This window comes from Danio rerio, chromosome 5 (genome assembly GCF_052040795.2).
Source record: "Danio rerio strain M-AB ecotype USA chromosome 5, GRCz13ab, whole genome shotgun sequence".
Taxonomy (NCBI): Eukaryota; Metazoa; Chordata; class Actinopteri; order Cypriniformes; family Danionidae; genus Danio; species Danio rerio.
Genome location: NC_141025.1, coordinates 45,726,814 through 45,749,281, shown reverse-complemented (window position 1 = coordinate 45,749,281; position 22,468 = coordinate 45,726,814). Strand labels below are relative to the sequence as shown.

The following is a 22,468-nucleotide window of genomic DNA, read 5'->3' as shown; positions in this document are numbered from 1 at the left end:
GCGTTTCTGTGTGGAGTTTGCATGTTCTCTCCACGCTCGAGTGGGTTTCCTCCGGGTGCTCCGGTTTACCCCACAGTCCAAAGACATGCGGTACAGGTGAATTGGGTGGACTAAATTGTTCGTAGTGTATGAGTGTGAATGAGTGTGTATGGATGTTTCCCAGAAATGGGTTGCAGCTAGAAGGGCATCCGCTGCGTAAAACATATTCTGGATAAGTTGGAGGTTCATTCCGCTGTGGCGACCTCTGTATAATAAAGGGACTAAGCCGAAAAGAAAATGAATGAATGAATGAATATTTTACAAATAAACATCACAATGATACTTACTGATTAGTTTATTTTAAATTAGATATAATAATAATAATTATTATTATTATTATTATTATTATTATTATTATTATTATTATTATTATTATTATTATTATTATAACAATGTAAATATTTATAAAGAAAAATAAAACAAACTTTTTATTTTTTATTTTAAAAATAATGCACAAAAGATTTTGGTTATTCCCTCCCCCCACTAACAACCTTTGCAGATGCCAGGAGACTTGAACCTGCACAACTCTCTAAATATTAGGCCATGACTACCCTTTCACAATCATGTCTGTTTATGACTCATTATATTGTACCTGTTTATATTCCACTGTACATTAGCCAACAGAACAGAAGTGTTTACGCTATGTGTGTTTATAGTAAGGGATTGAACTCTACTTAGATGTCAATTGCCTTTAATTGATTTTCACACTCGGCTATTCACACTCGGCTCAATGAAATGATTTGTCATTAATTGATGTACCTTTACTGAATAAAAATATAGTGCTTTTTTAATAAAAAAAAATTTATTAAAAAAAGGTTCTAACCCCATACTTGTGTTACAATACAGTACATGTAAACAACAGCAAATCACGGCCTTAAAGAACAATTGCTCAAACCAACAGAAACAACAAAGAATTAGAGGATTAACAAGTCCTTGTGAAGCATTTACAGTTAAACAAGACATCAAAGAAAATCTAATTCTGCTCATAATTTCAGCAAATTCACAGGTTGATGAAAAATTACAAATCTTTTTTTTTTCAGAATTTACAAGCACTGATGAATTATGCAAAATAAGACCAGCAACACGTGCTAAGAAATTAGGTTATCATGTTGAGTTTAAGGACTGCTTTATTCTGCTCACAAAGACACACAGTCTGAACATGTACAAAATGCCAAAGTCCTCCAGTCTATATGAAAGCATTTACTGTCATCATAATTAAACACACAGTATATACAAGCGTACAATAAAAGAAAATGCTAAATATTAGCAGGATAAACCATAGATCAGAGCTGTTTGGATGTGAGATTTCTTTATTTCTTAAAACTCCAAACGCATGCTCCAAAGCGGCACATTGTGGCTAACAAGCCCTCATCAGGCTGTCTTGTTAACCACAACACGTCAGTTCTGTGTTGTTCTGAATGTAAATCCATGTGAGAATAAAAGCTTTTTTATGTATCACTGTATTTTCGAGAGCCTTGATTGTTTTCTGACATATAAATGGGTTTACTTTCAAATAGCTTTCCATAGTGTCTGTCATCACGCCATTTTACCACTACTACTAACACTATATATATACAGTGATGTGAAAAATATAGAGCATTGAACTTCATAGTGTTCAGTATAAGGACATAAAAAGAAGTCATCTTAAAATTTTAACGATAAAACTTTAGATAAACAACATCATGTACTATCTCGTGTTGTGTCATTGGTTACTTAACAAAAATAAAGCCAAGATAAAAAAAAAAAGCCATGGCTGAAAAAATTACAATAATCTAATTCAGATGCATTTATATCTATTTTTAGCTGTAATTACTTAAAGTAAAGATTTTCTGTATGACCTTATTAGTCTCTCAGTCCATTCTGAAAGTGTTTTTTTTTCTGTCAGAATGATTTCTGGACATTGACTGGACAATTTATTTATTTATTTATTTATTTATATTAGCTTTTATTGTATTTATTTCAAGTACTATTGCAGATACTGTTTAAAACTCTCCTTTTAAATTAAATAGTAAAGAGCTGGCTGTACTTTTGCCAGCAAGTTTCTATAAAAATTAATGATCTCTGACTGCTGACTGAAATTACAGTTGTAATTTCGACAAAAAAATAAGGTCAAGAATCTTGGTGTGACTCTGGAGTCAGATCTGAGTTTCGATAGTCAAAGCAGTAAGTAAATCAGCATACTATTATCTCAAAAACATCGCAAGAATCAGATGCTTTGTTTCCAGTGAAGACTTAGAGAAACTTGTTCATGCTTTTATCAGCAGTAGGGTGGATTACTGTAACAGCCTCCTCACTGGCCTTCCCAAAAAGACAGTCAGACAGTTGCAGCTCATCCAGAACGCTGCGGCCAGGATTCTGACTAGAACCAGGAAATCAGGGCACATCACACCTGTCCTCAGGTCTTTACACTGGCTCCCAGTTACATACAGAATAGAGTTTAAATTATTATTACTTGTCTATAAATCACTAAATGGCCTAGGACCTCAATACATTACAGATATGCTGACTGAATACAAACATAACAGATCACTCAGATCTTTGGGATCATATAAACTAGAAGTTCCAAGAGTTCGGTCAAAGCAGGGTAAATCAGCTTTCAGCAACTATGCCCCTCGCTGTTGAAATTAGCTTCCAGAAATGATCAGATGTGCTCCAACAATAGCCATGTACAAATCAAGACTGAAAACACATCTGTTTAGCTGTGCCTTGACTGAATGAGCACTGTGCTTCTTCCGACAGATCACACTATTATGTTTTTCTTTTCTTTTTTCATTATCTTATAACCTATTTTAACACCTTTTTATCTGTTTTATCTATTTTTTATTCTTATTTTTTATCATTCTTATTATTTGTTTTTATTTTCTTACACTTCTCTGTTTTATTCCTGTTTATGTAAAGCACTTTGAATTGCCACTGTGTATGAAATGTGCTATATAAATAAACTTGCCTTGCCTTGCCTTCCTGTTTCTTTAAAATACTGTAAAAACTGACAATAGCAAGCAAGTTGCTTTAAAAAAAACAGTGTCTTACTTTTAGTGAGGGTTTACTTTTACTGTTGGTTACTGTATTTGAAAATATGCCATTTCACTGTTTCTACATTTAAGAAAGTACAGTAAATTATTGAAAACCACTGACAGCCTTTCTCTTTCTAAACCATTTTGATTTAATAAACTGCATTTAACAAGAGTGTATGGGTGTTTCCTGGTGTTGGGTTGCAGCTGGAAGGGCATCCGCTGCGTAAAACAAATGCTGGATAAGTTGGTGGTACAGTTCGCTGTGGCGATCCCAGATTAATAAAGGGACTGAGCTGAAAAGAAAATGAAAATGGAAGTTTTTTACAAAATGTCATCTGTTACAATAATAAATGTACCCTTTGAAATAGCAGCTTAAAATGTAACAAATAAAGCAGCTTTAAAGTTTTCTTTCAAAACAGGTCTCCTTTTTTTATTTTATTTTATTTTTTTTTTACAAAAAGCCAGATAAATGCTCCAAGAAAACCATAAATAGCACCAAAATATTATAATAAGCTATATAATACATAAGCTATTTAAGAGGCATAATTGATCATAACATAAATGAACTGAAATTCCCCAGCTCAGAATTTGACTTGCAGAACATTTTTACAAATGAAAACAATAAACGCCAAAGGCTATTACATCTATGATAATATACTTTTCAGTTTGGGGTTATAGCTGCATGACAAAATTTTGTCGACGCTATAGCTGTCAGACAGGCACTCTCTTAACACCAACAAACTGCAATTGTGCTGATGATCAGTTAAAGGATTACACTTTTTTTGGAACTAGGCAGATTTTAGTCCCCTATAGCCAAATTTTTGAGTTTTTCAATTTTTTTAATCCTTTCAGCTGATGTCTGAGTCTGGCGGGAATGTTTTTATTCTACTTTAGCATAATTAACTGAAAAAAAAGTTTCTGTTTTTAAATGGCTAAGAACTATACTCTCATCCCAGGCTCATTCTGAAAACGTAGCCCTTTATACATTTCTGGAGAGTGCCAAATAGGTCCTAGGAGGTACGTTGTTTAGCAGTTTTTGTTGTCACGAATCCACCAGAGGCCGCTGTGTACACTTTGTGAGATCTCAAATTTCACTCATGCGTGCCATTCATCGACTGACTGACTGAATGACTGACCGATCTACTGGCCCTCCCTTCCTAAACCCAACCAGTATTGTTTTTCAAAAACCTCTAAACATTTCTCTAAATCCAAACGACAGTTTTAAAAAGCAATCCAGAAGAAGAAAAGCCCTTGCCTGATTTTCACGACGTTTTCAGATTTTACCACATTCTCACCCTGTTATTGACTTTTTTTTTGGCTTCTGTTTTCGTCTCACCTGCTTTTTAGAATTGTTCTTCACCAGGCTCAAACCCCATTATTGTGATCAACTCCGCTCAGCTTTTCAAGTCCGCCGACGTACATGTACATGGCGAGCTACCTAGACACACTGTTAACAGTGGGAAAGCTGTCCATACCGAGGTAAGCCATCAGCTGGTAAGCACGATAAGGAATGGTGTCATACCACCCTGTTCTTGGCTCTAAGGTAAAATAAAGGAGTATTGCAATAAATCTTTTTTTTTCTTCCTCTAACTAATCCTATTGACTAAGCATAGAATAACAAAACAAAAACATATATGTCAAGCCATCAGAACTGAACCGAAGTGAAAACCGTGTTAAAACCCAAGGCTAACTGTATTGTTGCATCCCTAGTGTATACAGTACTTCCTTTCACATTCTTGTCTACTGACTGTTCATACTAAGCAAATAGGCAGAATGTTTATTTCACATTGACTTTTAAGACTGTTTTGTGAAGGGCTACACAAACACACAGTCCAGCAGCCGCACAACATGTACCGACAAAATGCTTAAATCCTCCACTCAACAGGGTCTAATTTCCCTGCTTTTGACCCCTGTTGTATTTCTATCAATCACGAGGCTGAGCTGTCACCGGCCAGTGGAGCACAGAAGTGGATAAATGCAATCAGGGCTAATGAGTCTCATATCGCTCATCTATGCAGTGCTGTGGAGTGGATCAGCAGCGGCTGTAAACACCAGGCTTTGGCTCGGCCAAGGGCAAACAAACAGGCCTGCCAAACCTTCTCCGTCTCCGTCTTTGTCTCGGCATCTGTCTCTCTCTCTTTCTTTTTTTTTCTCTCTCTCTCTCTCTTTCACTACTTATCTTTGCACTCATCAATCTAAAATCTCAGAGAGAAAAACAAATCCTACTCTCAACGTCAGGCAGATACAATGAAGAGGAGAGCGGACACTGCTATTAACAAATGAGGAAACGAGAATGTGCATGTGCTGAGATGACTAGTAACATGCTGTTCCTTATTATGCTGATGTGGTAATAGCTTGATGCTAATTTTAGAGTCTCTAGAGAATTAGCACTAGCACACTAGTGAATAAATGTAAACATAAAATAAATTATAAAATAATTATAAAATAATTATAATAACGCAGAAAAAATCCAAACAATCCACGAAGTGTCAAAATAAACCATTTTATTGATAAATAGGAAATTATAAAGCTATTAAAGAAAGGTAAAAGAGGTTTATTTTGTCAATACTACTAAAATTAACCCATAAAAACTATTACATCACATGGCAAGGCATCCTGAAATAACAAAAAAATCAACTAAACTTGTAAACTGTTGTGATTGATTTTGCTATGTAATGAATGTGGCCAATCAGACAGATAGTTAGTTTACTTTATTCAACAAATAATACACCGTCAACCTCTCCAACCTAGTAAGAATGAATGGTCAGTGTGTAACATGATTCCAAAGGTATTTACGACATGAAGGAATGCTCAGAAATGGACACACAGTGGTAGTCAAGCTCATGTGCTTCTTGCTTAAGACTTGTGCTTTTAATGTAATCAGATCTTTCGCAACAAGTCTCTTGCTCACGCATTAATATCATGGTTTTAATACTTCTGCAATCAATGTTTAACTCTACCACAGCTAAACAAGATCATAGATGGTTCATGTTTCATTTCCCTGCAAAGCTAATTTGGTGTACTGCATGATTGTTTACATTTTATGTGAGTGCATGTGCAACATATTAACATATTAAGAAATGTTAAACATTTCTGCATCAGCTTACACCCAGAATGCCTATGCAAATCACCACACTTTGGAACAAATGACTATAGAACATGCCTTGGGGGAGTTAACTTCTCATTGGTCAACCCGGCTCTAGAGGGTGGGTACAAAATCACCCTTATAAAAGCTGGTGACTAAGGCCACAAAAATGGGTTAACCACACAGCTCAGACATTCCCATCTCCGATACCTTTCTAGTTTAGTACGCTGTGAAACCAGAAGTAAACACGACCAGTCCTTTTGCTGCATCAAAAACTTGAAATGACAAACTCCACCCCACTACAAGCTTCACAGGACTTCACAGGACAAAGAGCCGACCACCAGCTAATCACTTGGGAACATAGGCTCAACAGATGACTTCACATCACATCACTTCACATGACTTCACATCACAAAGGGAATGCAAGTAACACCTTAAGATTACCACTGAACTAGTGTAAACTAAACGTAACCTTAAAGAAACCATAGATGGGTTAAATTAATTATTTTTGGTTTGGTCTTACCAAATCTGAGATTTTTACATCATTACTCTCAAAAACTCTTATGTTTCTTCTTTTACTCTTTTCTACAGCCTGTATGAATGTGTGTTTGTGTTAGTTTCTGTTAGATTACTCAATAAAGTTTAATTTTGCATAAAGAAAGGTGCCTGTGCATGTTCATAAATCTAATGTCTTAAACGTTGATCTTGTTGCTCTGCTTAAACATAAATGGGTTTTTATTTTTATTAACAATAGCTGTAGTTGAAGTCAACTGTCTGTTCAAACGGCAACTGAACGATTTGTTTGTTCGGATTTAAGAGTTGATTGTTTTAAAGCCCCATTCCAATTAATCTTCAATGCACTTTAAGCTAATTCACTACAGCTACTGTATAATGAAACCAGTAAATGCAGTCCATTATGTCATGGAATTGTATATTTCAACAAAATTAACTGTTCATTCCTGTTTTAAAGTATGAAAATAAAAACTGTTTAAAATGTAAACAGTTAAAAATATGGTAACACTTTACAAAGGGGTTCATTAGTTAATGCATTTACTAACATGAACTAATCATGAACAACACTTATACAGCATTTATTAATCATAATTAAACATTTACTAATGCATTATTAACATCCAAGTCCATGCTTGTTAACATTAGTTAATACACAATGAGTTAACATGAACCAACAATGAACTACTGTATTTTCATTAACTAACGTTAACTAACATGAACAAATACAGTAGTAAATGTATTGTTCATTGTTTGTTAGTAAATGCATTAATTGACATTAACTAATGAACCTTATTGTAAAGTGTGACCAAAAATATTTTAACTTTAATCAACGACATGTTTCTCTGTGAGATTGTGTTCACATGTTTGTGAAGGTCCACACTTTCTGAAGTGCAGAAGGAAGGTTGTTTTAATGTTTTCTGTTTCAGGTAATTCGTTGAGTTGCGTTGTTTGGTTTCATATTTTGTCGATAATATATTGTGTAGGAACCATAACAAGCAATATGAAAAGCAATAAGCCCAGTGAAGCTGTGAATTCAGATGCTCCACGTTGTGCATAACAATACACCTTAGCTGTTCTAAATTCACCATAAACAACAGCTTCTTATTGCTTTAACTTTATTGCTTTCATAAAATTATTTTACTGAGAATGTATTTCAATTAGGAGTGTCACAATACATTCATGTCATTACACAAATCACTGAACTCACAATACAAAACCATTGTAATATTTTTACCTAGCAATGATATTAATAGTAATAATAATTGTATTATATTATTAAATATAATTATATAATATAATTATATTATTAAATAAGTCACCATTTAAAATCATCATATGTCTTCAGAAGACTTGGATTTGGATAAGACTGGTTATTTGTTATGGATTTTTTTTTTTCAGATTTTTTATTTCTCTTTTCATCTTTAGAGTGCTTTAAAGAACTTTAAATAGAGAGACAAAAAAATTAGTCTTTAAAGAATCTCAATGTGTTTGGAAGCTTAAGAAAATCCAAATGAAATTAGGATGAGTAGATGATGGCAGGCGAGGCAGTGGTGCAGTAGGTACAGTAGTACTGTCGCCTCACAGCAAAAAAGTCGCTGGGTCGCTGGTTCGAACCTCAGCTCAGTTGGCGTTTCTGTGTGGAGTTTGCATGTTCTCCCTGCCTTTGCGTGGGTTTCCTCCGGGTGCTCTGGTTTCCCCCACAGTCCAAAAACATGCAGTACAGGTGAATTGGGTTGGCTAAATTGTCCGTAGTGTGTGTGTGTGTGAATGTGTGTTGTGGATGTTTCCCAGAGATGGGTTGTGGCTGGAAGGGCATCCGCTGCGTAAAAACTTGCTGGATAAGTTGCCAGTTCATTCTGCTGTGGTGACCCCAGATTAATAAAGGGACTAAGCCGACAAGAAAATGAATTAATGAATGAATAGATGATGGCAGAATTTACATTTCTATTTCCTAATTGCAAATTATTTTTTACATCTCACATCGTGGTGGCATTTGAAAGCGTGATATGCAAAGCACAGATGCTCCTGACAGTCCTGGAGGTAATTAATAATATAATAACACTACAACTGGAACAAAACTGCGCATGAAAATATGTGGATGTAAACAAAGCTACTGTATTGTTAATCCACTCATTTTATATAATTTAATAAAAAAATGTAAGGCCCTGAAAACACTTACTTAAGACCCTAAATCTATGCTCATCAAAAAAAAAAAAAAAAAAAAAAAAAACACAGTAACAATAGAGATAGCTACAACCATGTATTATTTATTTATCAGATGGATTTTGTCTTTGTTGTGAAAGTAATTCTCTCTTGTAATCCTCTGTGTTATCAGTACAGCAGTGTCTGGACTGCTCTGTTCTGATCAATTCAACGCACTTTTTGAATTATATCTTTATCGTTAAAGTGAAGTGGACTTTGCACATACAAAAACCTTCATCAAAAACATAACACGAAGATTAGACCGCCTTAAGTCGACCAGCGTCCCTCGAGACTAGTTCGCCTGTAAACATTCATCACAAGGTCGTCCTCTTAAAACAAAAGAGACTCCTAATTACACATCTATGCTCTCTGAATTGATTAATCACCTAAAATTAGCTTCCTAGCAACTGGGTGAAGGGTAATATAACTAGCCGCTGTTAACAACTCGTCAGCCATTATTTTCCTAATGCATTCAAGACTCCTATGGTTTAATATGCGCAATCGTCTCATTGATCCTAACACAGCAATGTGTGCTTGTGAAAAAAAAAAAAACTGAATAGATACATTTGAGAGATTAGAACGAATTTCAGCAGCATGATCATCAGTTTCACATCCTTTAAGAGACCCATGAATTGGATGGTGGAGAAAAAAAAAACTTCCGGAAGAGCGGAAAAAACAAGGTTGTAATTAAAGTTCATTTCATGGTCACAGCAAATCTCAAAGATAATGTCATGAGTGAATAAGTGTGAATAACAGCCTGTTTAATTGTTAATTATTATGCATTCTTTCAGGGTTAACACAATTGAAAAGAGACCAATGATGTTATCCAGACAAAAGTGTTCTCTTCTATTTTTCCTTTCTTTATTATTCTGTCTCTCTCTCCCCTCTCTCTTTCTCTCCAATACTTTTCCACAGGCCGTCCTTGATAACGCCAGACACTTGCCTGAGTAAATGTGACATGCCCAGCTTCACACACACTAACCTTGAAAAGACAACCGGTCATTGTAAATTGAGATTAGCATAACCTTTCTCTCAGTCTTCATATTATAGTACAAAACGCCAGCCGTATCTCATGGGGAAACTTAACTATTACTATGTATTGTCAAAAATAGACATATTAAATCATTTGATACATCATGATAATGAAGATTGTTGGCACTTGGAAATACTGTGAATAATCTTTCATTATTTAAATGGAGTGTCTTTTAAGACTGTTCATAATATTGAATTGGCAATGGTTGTTTATCACAATGCCAAATGCTTGAAGACTGAATAGACGATTTGTTTTCAAACATTCACATTTTCACATGTTAATCTGAGCTACAACAATGACAACTGTGACTGTTAATAGGACTTTTAACTCTGTACAGTAAGGTTTTATTTGTCAAGTATAACAACTGAAAAAGGATTCATTTATTTTATGTTAATTTCTTAGTTAAAGGTCCCATTAAATTAACATAACGTTTTTTGAAATGTTAGCATCAGTATTATTAGTTTTTTTAAGGGGTGGTCCAGAGTGTATTTTTTAGGCTTGGTTGTTTTTACAAGATGCAAAACAATGTGTGCTCATGCTTCATTTGTGGAAAATTTTGTTATTTTTTCATATATCTTACTTTGATTATATACTGCTACTCAGCTAACATGTCGTATTTCCCAGTTCCTCTGAAAGGACGCCCTCAAGAGGCTGTAATGTGCTGTGATTTGCGGATCGGCTCCACCTCATCAGGAAAAGCGCCATGCCTTGCTTGCACTATACCTCTGCTGCCTCTGCTGTTAGCCAGTTTAGCTGTTAGCCAAATGAGTTTGAGCCTGAATCAGACAGAAAATGAAATGGACACAGCTGAACCTCATGCCTACTCTCTACAATAAAATCTGACAAGTGTCTTTCACATATATTCAGAATAAGTAAGTGTAAGTAATATGAAGTGTTCACATATCTTTTACTAGTTTGTTATTTGAGATATAAACCGCAGGGATAGCAGCCATATCGAGAGACACTGCAGTGCTGGTGAAGATTATGAGTGTTTACAGCAGTTTCACAAAAATATATAAATTTGTAGCTAAATTGTTAGTGGTGCCAAACAGCATTTCCCGTTGTTTACATCCTTGTTTACATCCTTGCTACAACATACTGTTAATGCTATAAACTATGCATATAAAAGACGTGCACATAAAATATAAATACACTAACATGTTGTGGCTCACAATTCACAGCTTTTTCTATTATGGATGGAGCTTCTGCTTCTTTGAGAAGTTTTTAGCTTAATCCAGCACTGAACTGGGAGAGATTCTGGAAGCTATCCTTTGTCAAATGCTTGCTATATATTTTTTTTTTATAATTCTCTGGAACATAATTAAAATTAAATTGTAAGCATTTCTTTCTTTGTGTCAGGTCTTTTAAAAGTCCAAATACAAAAACAGAACAAGCCCTGTGGAAATAACATTGTTTGAATGGCATTTTAGTTTTCTCGGCTATAACATTACAGCGTATCTGGTCATGCCTCTTCACTGCGCAGGGTGAATGCGTGTGGTGTAAACACGTAACCTGAAGCGTTTTTGATCTCACTAACCATGATATACTTGTTTGTAGTCCCCAAAGTTCGTTCACTGTAGGCTTTGCTAAGATAACTCTGTAACTCTGTAACTCTGTAAAAATGTCTTGCTTTGCATTGAACTTTGAGCGTCTTACATTAAGATATGTTATTAATGTTCACACAGCTATTACACATGAACTAAAGTTAAAAATATGATATCATAGTGGACCACCCTGTTAAGAGATCTATAAACTAGTGTGCTCCAAAACAGTGACAAAAGTCATGTTTAGAAGATATAAAACTGATATAAACATGTACAGCTTGTAGTTGTGCCCTAACGATTTTAATCACGTCACTTCAGTTTTTCATCAAATTATAACCAATCAAATGTTATTTGGTATCTGACATGCCCCACCCCCTATAAGACAATTCACATTTCATGAACTTGAGCTCAGCCAATCTTACTGGCAGAGTGGTGATAAAACAAAACCTTTTTGGCTGTTTTAAAAAAGGGAAGGAGCTACTCTATGCCACATCTTCTCATCGTGTTTCGGTTGAGATTAAGTCAAACATAGAATTTTAAAAATGCCTATTTCAAAGCACTTCATTGGACCTTCTAATTTTTGTTTCTAATGCGAAATATGGCAGAAAGATACACTTTTCTTGTCAAAAACCATACTGTATAGCTGTGATAGATGTAAGTATAGGTTAAAGCACACGTTTTGGCAAAGCTCAGTATGTTTCTATAGAAAGCAGTTAATACAGTAATTTTATTCTGCAAGAAAGCAATTAAATCGATCAAAACAGTAAGTACAGACAAGTATTATTATTACATTAATAACACGTTAAAATCAAAAGTCATAATCGTTTTATTAAATGGAGTTAGTAACTAAGAAATGTTTTGTTTTTTTACTAAATTTACCATTTAACTATAATATGTTTATTTTTCAATGTTGATTTTACTAACTCTACCATGAACAGTAATTATACGGTTATTTCTCATTGTTGAATTTAACTAGATTTGCAATCAGACTTGAAGTAAAATGTTACCTACTATATTTTATTATCATTATGTAATTTAATTAGTCTAAAATATTTATTTACTCTGCATATGTATATGCAATAAAGCAATGCTAAGTATTTTTCTGGTTATTATACCCGTTTACGTTATCATTTTTGCTGCTTAGGTCAATATTGAGTTTTGCAATAATACTTTATGATTATAGCTTCAATTGCAAACAGGCAGAAGAGACTATAATTGATTCAAATTCACACAATTTCATTCATTCATTTGAATAGGAAAGATTTTTAAAAGAAGACAGGACCTCAAACCACACCCCTACACTCAGCCGTCATTGTGGATGAACAAATCATACTAAAATGTACAAATAAAATCATTCAAATTCATTCAAATTAGCTTAAATCAAACAGTTTTGAATTGCCGTGAGATTGTATCGCAGGGGCAAACACGGGGGATGAAGAAGCACAACAACCATTGAGTTTAAGCGTTGCAGTTTATTTGTGTCTTGCAGGGTAGCAGAAGGGGGCTGAGATATGGAGATCTTCTAGGAGGTAAAAATGGCGCAATTCCAAAGGGCATCACTATATGTCAAAATGACAAATGTCACATGTTGGATAAGGAAGCAACCCTGGTGGGCTCACAGTCTTGAACGCACACTTGATACACAATTTCTTTCTTTTTTTAAGTTTTAAAGGGCATGGTGGGTCTAACAGAGGGGAAAGCAAGTGCACTTACATGGCCTAATAACACATCATGGCTTGTATTTTTGTCGAAAGATTGCAAAAAAGATCAAATTTTCTTGTCAAAAACCAGACTGTATAGCTGTGATAGACGTAAGTATAGGTTAAAGTACACATTTTGGGATAGCTCAGTATGTTTCTATAGAAAGCAGTTAATACAGTACTTTTATTCTGCAAGAAAGCAATTAAATTTATCAAAATGTTAAGTATAGACAATTATTCGAAATGTAAATGTACGTGTATACAATGTACATGTACATTCTTATTCAATATTTTAGTATTTCACTAAGTGGCCTATGAAGTAGGAATGGATGAAGGATGAAGAGTTAAGAGGCGGGATAAGTGCTGTTATTTTCTGAATATTGCATGGCTATCAGCCAATCAGATTCAAGAACCGGACGGACGGACGGACGGACGGACGGACGGACGGACGGACGGACGGACGGACGGACGGACGGACAGACAGACAGACAGACAGACAGACAGACAGACAGACAGACAGACAGACAGATAGATAGATAGATAGATAGATAGATAGATAGATATTTTGAGGGATGTAATAAAAGCAATGGTCCCAACATATTTCCTCTTTTACATTTTTTAATTCTATAGCTTCCAAGAATCCAAAACGAGTCACATATTGATAAATAATGTTATGATAGCTGTTTTAGGTTATGATTGAATTGCCTCTTGTTACAGTTTTGAAATAACTTGAAAACAAGCAGGAAATGTTCATGAGCCAATGACATGACCACATTGAAATGGTGCAACCATGTATGAAGGGTTTAATAAAGTTAATTACACATGTTCACTTACTTTTATTCAAAAAGCAACAATTTAACAATTTAGAGAATTTGTGAAGCATTGTATGAACCATCAAACGTCTTATCTGAATATACTGTGGGCCTACGACTGATTATGCTACTAAATAGTAAAAAAAACAAAAAAACAAATTCCCCCCCTCAGCATATTCCCATCTTCACGTGGAATATAGAGCAGCAACATTAAAAAACGACTTTACAGCTATGTGCTAACGACTATTAGCGCAGTAACATTTGCTTGTCTGCTAGTAAATGGATCATTACTAATGTGCTACTTATTAGCTCACCCCAAAAATAGTGCAGCGCTCACTCAGAGCGTATAATTATGGCACAGCAGTGTTATAGGATAGATTGATATTTGTGGAGGCAGCTAATGTTTAGCCTTCTGACTGAGCACCCATCTGCTAAACCTAAATTAAAATAGATTTGCACGTTTTTCTTCCTTCCTGCTTTTGACATTTTATGAAAGCTGTAACGTATAGTCATTCTTTTAAGTCTGCACGAAAATCACAATTTAGTCTTATTTTTATACGCTCACCGGCCACTTTATTAGCTACACCTTACTAGTACCGGGTTGGACCTCCTTTTGCCTTCAGAACTGCCTTAAACCTTTGTGGCAAAGATTTAACAAGGTACTGGAAATATTTCTCAGAGATTTTGGTCCATAATGACATGATAGAATAACGCAGTTGCTGCAGATTTGTCAGCTGCACATCCATGATACGAATCTCCCCTTCCACCACATCCCAAAGGTGCTCTTTTGGATTTAGTTCTGGTGACTGTTGAGGCCATTTGAGTACAGTGAACACATCTTCAAGAAAGCAGTCTGAGATGATTCAGGCTTTATGACATGGTGTGTTATCCTACTGGAAGTAGCCATCAGAAGATGGGTATACTGTGCTCATAAAGGAATGGACATGATCAGCAACAAGGTAGGCTGTAGTGTTGACACAATTCTCAATTGCTAACAGGGTCACATGGAATGCCTTAAGGGCGTAGTTAATTTCTTCTAACAATCCAATCAGTGCCCAAAAGAAAAGAATTATGCACTGCCCTACTTTTTTTCTCATTTCAAGACACAATATTGGGGAAAAAGGACAATCTTAACTTCTGTTTCATGCTGACTTTAAAAACAAATGCATATGGTAAGTGTGCAATCAGTGTATTGCATTACAGTATGTTGATAATTTCAGACAAGAAGGTAAAACAAGGAATAACATTAATAAACTTTTTTGATGAAGAGATACAAGAATTTGATGGAATGATTGATAATCAAATGAAGACTATTCTTAACACCCTCTTCACCATTTTAAATTTTTGTAATTGAATAACTTTGTTGAAACCCGGGACGACATGGTGGCACAGCATTTGCCTCATAGCAAAAAGGTCACTAGTTCCAGTCCCACCTGGGTCAATTGGCATTTCTGTGGAGTTTGCACGCATTATCCGTGTTCAAGTGGGTTTCCTCCAGGTGCTCCAGTTTCCTCCACAGTCCAAAGACATGCACTATTGGTGAATTAAATAAACTAAATTGGCTGTAGTGTATGTGTGTGAATGAGTGTTTTCCAGTACTAGGTTGCAGCTGGAAGGGTATACGCTGTGTAAAATACATGCTGGATAAGTTGGCGGTTCATTCCACTGTGGACACCAAAAGAGAAAAAAGAGACTAAGCTGAAGGAAAATGAATGTGTCACGGTTGTGGATCTATCTGCTCTTTATTTGAAGTGTCTGCGTTGTGTGACAGTTATTATATGGTATGTGTTTCTAGTATGTGTGCTTCTCTCTCTGTGTTTGTGTGGGAGTCGCGTGCCTGTCAGTGGGTGTTTGTTTTTATGTCGTCAGCTGAGCGGTCACATGATCATTGTCACCGGAACTATTGCGCAACACCGCTCAACTGATAATCAGCGCACTGCAGGTGTAGCGCATTTTGTGTGCCTATAAATGTTCAGCGTTCCTGTCTCACTTTGTCAGTTCGTTGTTTGTTCACGGTCTTCTGTGTTCCTGTCAGGCTCTCCTCGTTGATTTTGCTGGTGGTGAGTGGGCTGGTAGTTTCTCTTGTGCAGTCACTAGATGCTTCCTGTTTACATCTATGTAGATGTGTGATCCTCTCTGTCGACGTCTGTCATGGACATTTTATCGGCGCTGCCGATCCACCCTTCTCCTCTTCATTGACTCTATGGACTACTGCACTCCCAGCCTTTTTCCCTTTTTCCTGTTTTTTTGTGAAACTCGTCAATAAAGACTGTTTTACTTGCAATTGGGTTCCACGTCTTTTATATGTGATCGTGACAGAACGAACTGACCAACATGGACCCAGCAAGTAAGGTGCAGATCCAGGAAGTGTTGCTCAGCAGTGTTGCCAGAATGCAGCAGCAGGACCAGCAGACGGAGATAACCAGCCAGGCCATCCAGGCACTCGTCCACCAGGTTTCCGAGCTTGCTAATCAAGTCCAGCGACTCAGCTCGGATCTCAGCACCGGTTCCACACTGACTATTACTTCCGTCGATCCACCTGTCCACCCTGTTTTTAATGAGAGCCCCCGGACCTCTGAACCGCGACTACCTCCACCACAATGTTATGCAGGTGAACCCCATTTATGTAAAGCCTTTTTGCCAAATGTTCTCTTTATATATCGCTCCAGCCCTCATTTTTTCCCACCGAGGAGAGCAAGGTGGCATTTTTAATTAATTTACTGTCTGGCAAGGCGGCATTATGGGGGACCTCGGTTTGGGAGAGGAAACTTCCCTGTTGTGAGACTTTTAAAGCCTTTTCAGAGGAACTCAGGGTGGTCTTCGATCTAGCGGCATCGGGGAAGGAGGCTTCCAGAAGGCTTGCTGAGCTCCGTCAGGAGAATCATACTGTGGCTGAGTACTCCATTGACTTCCGTACCCTGGCGATCGAGTGCGGTTGGAACAGCGAGGCACAACTGGACATGTTTCTTCACGGACTAGCGGACCACATCAAGGATGAGATTTACGCCTTGGAGCTTCCCACAACACTGGAAGATCTCATCAGTCTGGCTATTAGAGTGGACAGTCGACTGCAGCGCAGAGGGGTTCATAAGGAGCGTCGCTCTCAACGCCTTCCCTCACCGACCTGTTTTGCGGAGGTAACGCCCCCTGCTCCGGATCCTGAGCCCATACAAGTGGGAGGATTTCGTCTTTCATCAGAGGAGAGACGTCGCCGGCGTACAGGGGGGTTATGCATGTACTGTGGTGTTGCAGGTCATTTTGCAGCCGTGTGTCCAGTCAAGAGCAGTAAGTCATCCACTGATAGAAGTTTATTGGTGGCTGAGATTATGGGTGAGAAGGACTCCTCCATTAACACATCCTTATCTATTAAGTTGTGTGTTAATTCTAACTTTCATGATTGCAACGCGCTCATTGATTCAGGAGCTGAAGGGAATTTTATTGACTCTAAACTAGTTAATGAACTTAAGATTCCTTTTACTTCTCTTTCTTCACCCATCGCTGTGTATGCTCTTAGTGGAGTTTCCCTCCAACCTGTCACGCACATCACAGCTCCCATTAGACTCATCACTTCTGGTAATCATACTGAAACCATTTCTTTCTTTCTCACCAACACTGCTAATAATCCTGTCATTCTGGGACATCCGTGGTTGGTGTTACACAAGCCCCACATTAATTGGGGTCACAACGCAGTTTTTTCTTGGAGTGAGAGTTGTCATAAGTCGTGTTTATTGTCTGCTTGTTCCACTGTTCCTTGTTCTGTGTTTCAGGAGGAGCAGGTGGATCTGTCAAACGTGCCCCGTGAGTACCATGACCTGAAGAGAGTGTTCAGTAAGTCCCGGGCTGCTTCTCTACCTCCTCATCGTCCCTATGACTGTGCTATAGATCTATTGCCAGGTACGTCTCCGCCTAAGGGCAAGTTATATTCGCTGTCTGTCCCAGAGAGGGAGGCCATGGAGAAATATATTTCTGATTCTTTAGCAGCCAAGATCATCCGCCCGTCTTCTTCACCGGCGGGGGCGGGATTTTTTTTTGTGAAAAAGAAGGATGGTTCCCTTCGTCCGTGCATAGACTATCGAGGGCTGAACAGCATCACGGTTAAGAACACGTATCCTTTGCCGCTGATGTCTTCAGCCTTCGAGCGCCTGCAGGGGGCGAACTTTTTCACAAAATTAGATCTCCGCAATGCTTATCATTTGGTTCGCATAAGACCCGGGGATGAGTGGAAAACAGCGTTTAACACCCCTAGAGGGCATTTTGAGTACTGCGTTCTGCCCTTCGGCCTTTCTAACGCTCCGGCTGTTTTCCAGGCACTCGTCAATGACGTGTTGAGAGATATGATAGATCAGTTTATCTATGTCTACCTGGATGACATCCTGATTTTTTCTCACTCTCTCCAGGAACACATTCAACACGTCAGACGAGTGTTGCAGAGGCTGTTAGAGAATGGGCTTTATGTCAAGGCGGAGAAATGCGTTTTTCATGCACAGTCTGTTCAGTTCCTGGGGCATATCGTGTCAGTCGAGGGGATGCGCATGGATCCAGAAAAGATTCAGGCTGTGGTAAATTGGCCAACCCCAGATTCTCGTAAGGCCCTGCAAAGATTTCTGGGCTTTGCCAATTTTTACCGGCGTTTTATTCGCAATTTCAGCCAGCTCGCCGCGCCTCTGACTTCCTTGACCTCCTCCAAGACGCCGTTCAGGTGGTCTAGCGCAGCAGAAGCTGCTTTTTCCAAACTGAAAGGCTGCTTCGTTTCAGCCCCGATCCTCATCGCTCCTGATCCTTCCCGGCAGTTTGTGGTGGAGGTCGATGCGTCGGAGGTTGGGGTCGGAGCCATCCTGTCCCAGCGCTCCGCCTCGGATGGCAAGGTCCATCCTTGCGCGTATTTTTCTCATCGATTATCCTCTGCAGAAAGAAATTACGACATTGGTAATCGTGAGTTGTTGGCCGTCAAGCTTGCATTGGAGGAGTGGCGTCACTGGTTAGAGGGCTCAGGGGTGCCTTTTATCGTCTGGACCGATCATAAGAATCTTGAGTATATTAAATCCGCTAAAAGATTAAACTCCAGGCAGGCTCGGTGGGCATTATTTTTCGGTCGGTTTAATTTTACAATCTCTTACAGACCAGGCTCCAATAACATCAAACCTGATGCATTATCACGTCTTTTTGACCCGTCGGATCGCACGTCATCACCTGATCCTGTGCTTCCCCAGAGGATTGTTGTAGCGAACATTTCCTGGGAAATCGAGTCGAGGGTTCGCACAGCCCTGGATGGGGTAACGCCCCCGATCGGATGCCCACCGAATCGGTTATTCGTGCCGGAGGAATTACGGTCCGACGTTGTCCGGTGGGGTCATTCCTCCAAGGTAGCTTGTCATCCAGGGGTGAGTCGCACATTATTCGTTGTCAAACAACGATTCTGGTGGCCAGCTATGGCTCGTGATGTGCGCGATTTTGTATTGGCTTGCTCTGTCTGTGCAGTTTCCAAGTCTTCCAATCGCCCACCTGCTGGGCTCCTTCAACCGCTGTCTGTGCCTTCGAGACCCTGGTCACACATCTCGCTAGATTTTGTTACGGGTCTTCCATCCTCTAACGGTAACACGGTAGTTTTGACCGTGGTGGACAGGTTCTCGAAAGCTGCTCATTTTATCTCTCTGCCCAAATTACCATCAGCCAGAGAGACAGCGGTTGCTGTTATTGATCATGTCTTTCGCATTCATGGCCTCCCGACGGATGTGGTTTCTGACAGGGGGCCTCAGTTTGTCTCTAAATTCTGAAGAGAATTCTGCCGTTTATTGGGGGCCACTGTCAGTCTTTCTTCTGGTTTTCATCCCCAGAGTAACGGCCAGACCGAGAGAGCCAATCAGGATCTTGAGCGCACATTGCGATGTTTGGTCTCACAGAATCCTTCCTCTTGGAGTCAGCAACTTTCGTGGGTGGAGTACGCACATAATTCCTTACCAGTGTCGGCTACGGGCCTTTCTCCGTTTCAGTGTAGTCTAGGTTACCAGCCACCAGTTTTTCCCAGTCTGGAATCCGAAGTCGCGGTTCCCTCCGTTCACGCCTTTGTCCAGAGGTGCCGTCGCACTTGGAACAGGGCCAGACAGACCCTCCTCCAAGCGGGGACGCGCACCAAGGCTAAAGCCGATCGCCACCGGTCTAAGCCTCCCGTTTACGTTGTCGGTCAAAAAGTGTGGCTTTCTTCCAAAAATATTCCTCTCCGCACCGTTTGTAATAAATTAGCTCCTAAATTTATTGGCCCTTTTATTGTCACTAAAATCATTAGTCCTGTGGCAATCCGCCTCAAATTACCTCCGGCGTACAGGAGAATTCATCCCGTGTTCCATGTCTCCAAAGTAAAGCCCGTTTTTCATACGGCAATTAATCCGCACACACCAGTTCCCCCCCCGCCGCGTCTCGTAGATGGGGAGACTGCTTATTCGGTTAAGCGCATTCTGGACTCTAGACGGAGGGGACGAGGATTTCAGTACTTGGTGGACTGGGAAGGTTGCGGTCCGGAGGAGAGAAGTTGGGTTCCGGCCGGGGACATATTGGACCACTCTCTTATCGATGATTACAATCGCCAGGTAGGCTCGTCTGGGGACGCCAGGAGGCGTCCCTAGGGGAGAGGGTAATGTCACGGTTGTGGATCTATCTGCTCTTTATTTGAAGTGTCTGCGTTGTGTGACAGTTATTATATGGTATGTGTTTCTAGTATGTGTGCTTCTCTCTCTGTGTTTGTGTGGGAGTCGCGTGCCTGTCAGTGGGTGTTTGTTTTTATGTCGTCAGCTGAGCGGTCACATGATCATTGTCACCGGAACTATTGCGCAACACCGCTCAACTGATAATCAGCGCGCTGCAGGTGTAGCGCATTTTGTGTGCCTATAAATGTTCAGCGTTCCTGTCTCACTTTGTCAGTTCGTTGTTTGTTCACGGTCTTCTGTGTTCCTGTCAGGCTCTCCTCGTTGATTTTGCTGGTGGTGAGTGGGCTGGTAGTTTCTCTTGTGCAGTCACTAGATGCTTCCTGTTTACATCTATGTAGATGTGTGATCCTCTCTGTCGACGTCTGTCATGGACATTTTATCGGCGCTGCCGATCCACCCTTCTCCTCTTCATTGACTCTATGGACTACTGCACTCCCAGCCTTTTTCCCTTTTTCCTGTTTTTTTGTGAAACTCGTCAATAAAGACTGTTTTACTTGCAATTGGGTTCCACGTCTTTTATATGTGATCGTGACAGAATGAATGAATGAATGAATGAAATAAAACCCACAAACAGTATCTATAATACTGACTTTTCTTAAATATGTGTATATTTTTCTAATGTTGTTATTTTATTCAAACTTCAAAACAATAGAACTATGAGTGATTCTACCTTGAACTACCATAGCTGTTATAATGACTGCATGCAAGTGTCTGCTATTTTTCCCTGTGATTGTAAAAATGCGTGCCTCTGTTGCCTAGCAACATCCTGCTGACATAAAGATAAACTTCCTATAGCAAAAACACAATTTTACTTCAAATATGTTCAAAACAGCGTATTCAGTGCCACAAAAAAGTTCTCCCCTGCTTGTGAAAGTGAAATGAATGTGAGGCACAGAACTTTCCAGGTGGTCTAGTAACCTCACTGCATAATAGTAACATAAAATACAACATGATGATATTTTTATTGAAATGGCTTCATTAAATTTGATGGCAGACATTCAAAGCTTATTTTAATAACTCAATAGAACCTTTCACTGTAAATATGACATGACAATATTACGTCTTATATGAGAACGATCAGAATGACCTCTATAATATTTCTAGTAATTAGGGGAGAGCCGGACACAAAGTAACACTTTTTGGCTTTGGTCAAATAATGAACTAAGTAATGGAGTTAGACAAACCAGATTTTTTTTACCAATAACACACAAGCCACTCCAACAAATGACCACTGGAATTATGATCGCCTGACCTATGGTTTCTGTGCAGTATTAGCAAAAGTGCCAGAAGTACAAATGTTACTAATTACCCCACCTGCAGGGCGAGTTGTTACAGACAGGGGGTTAGTTGTAACACATGCATATAAAGTCAGACTTCACACAGTTAATTTAAATTCAGTTTACTTTAAATAGTAGCTATATTTCCTCAGTAACTGGCTCATTTCTTTTTTATTTTACATAGCACAGTATGTTTATTTATTTATTTATTTGTTTATTGGATAAAAACAATTGAATCTATTTGCATTATTATCCATTTATCCATTATTATAAAATGAATTTATTTGCATTGTTAGCAATAAAATATTTTTTTTCTATATAAAAAAAATTTCCCTTGAAAAAAACTTTTTATTTAAAAAGTTCTCAACATTTCACTCAAAATTCTAAAAATATTTTGCTTGTTTAATTGGTGTCCAACAGTGTGTGGCTTAATTGTAACACCCTGTTACAACCGCTGTGTCGTGTTTTCCTCAAAACCGGCTAGCAGTCACTGTGTGGGTTTTACATTTTTAAAAATGGTTCCATCTTTTAGCCTAGAAGACGATGAT

General features: G+C 38.5%; 1 protein-coding gene and 1 long non-coding RNA gene across 4 annotated transcripts in view; both read right to left on the bottom strand.

Annotated features, from left to right (window-relative positions):
- tmem8b (transmembrane protein 8B) overlaps positions 1 to 22,468 on the bottom strand; it is a 304,341-nt gene that overhangs the window by 223,341 nt on the left and 58,532 nt on the right. The gene's annotated exons all lie outside the window — the stretch shown is intronic.
- On the bottom strand, positions 482 to 3,756 carry LOC147844344 (uncharacterized). Its single transcript, XR_015491680.1, has 3 exons — positions 3,128 to 3,756; positions 1,853 to 2,852; positions 482 to 1,792 (listed from the first exon to the last, which is right to left on the bottom strand). It is a non-coding gene; the product is annotated as an uncharacterized LOC147844344 (long non-coding RNA).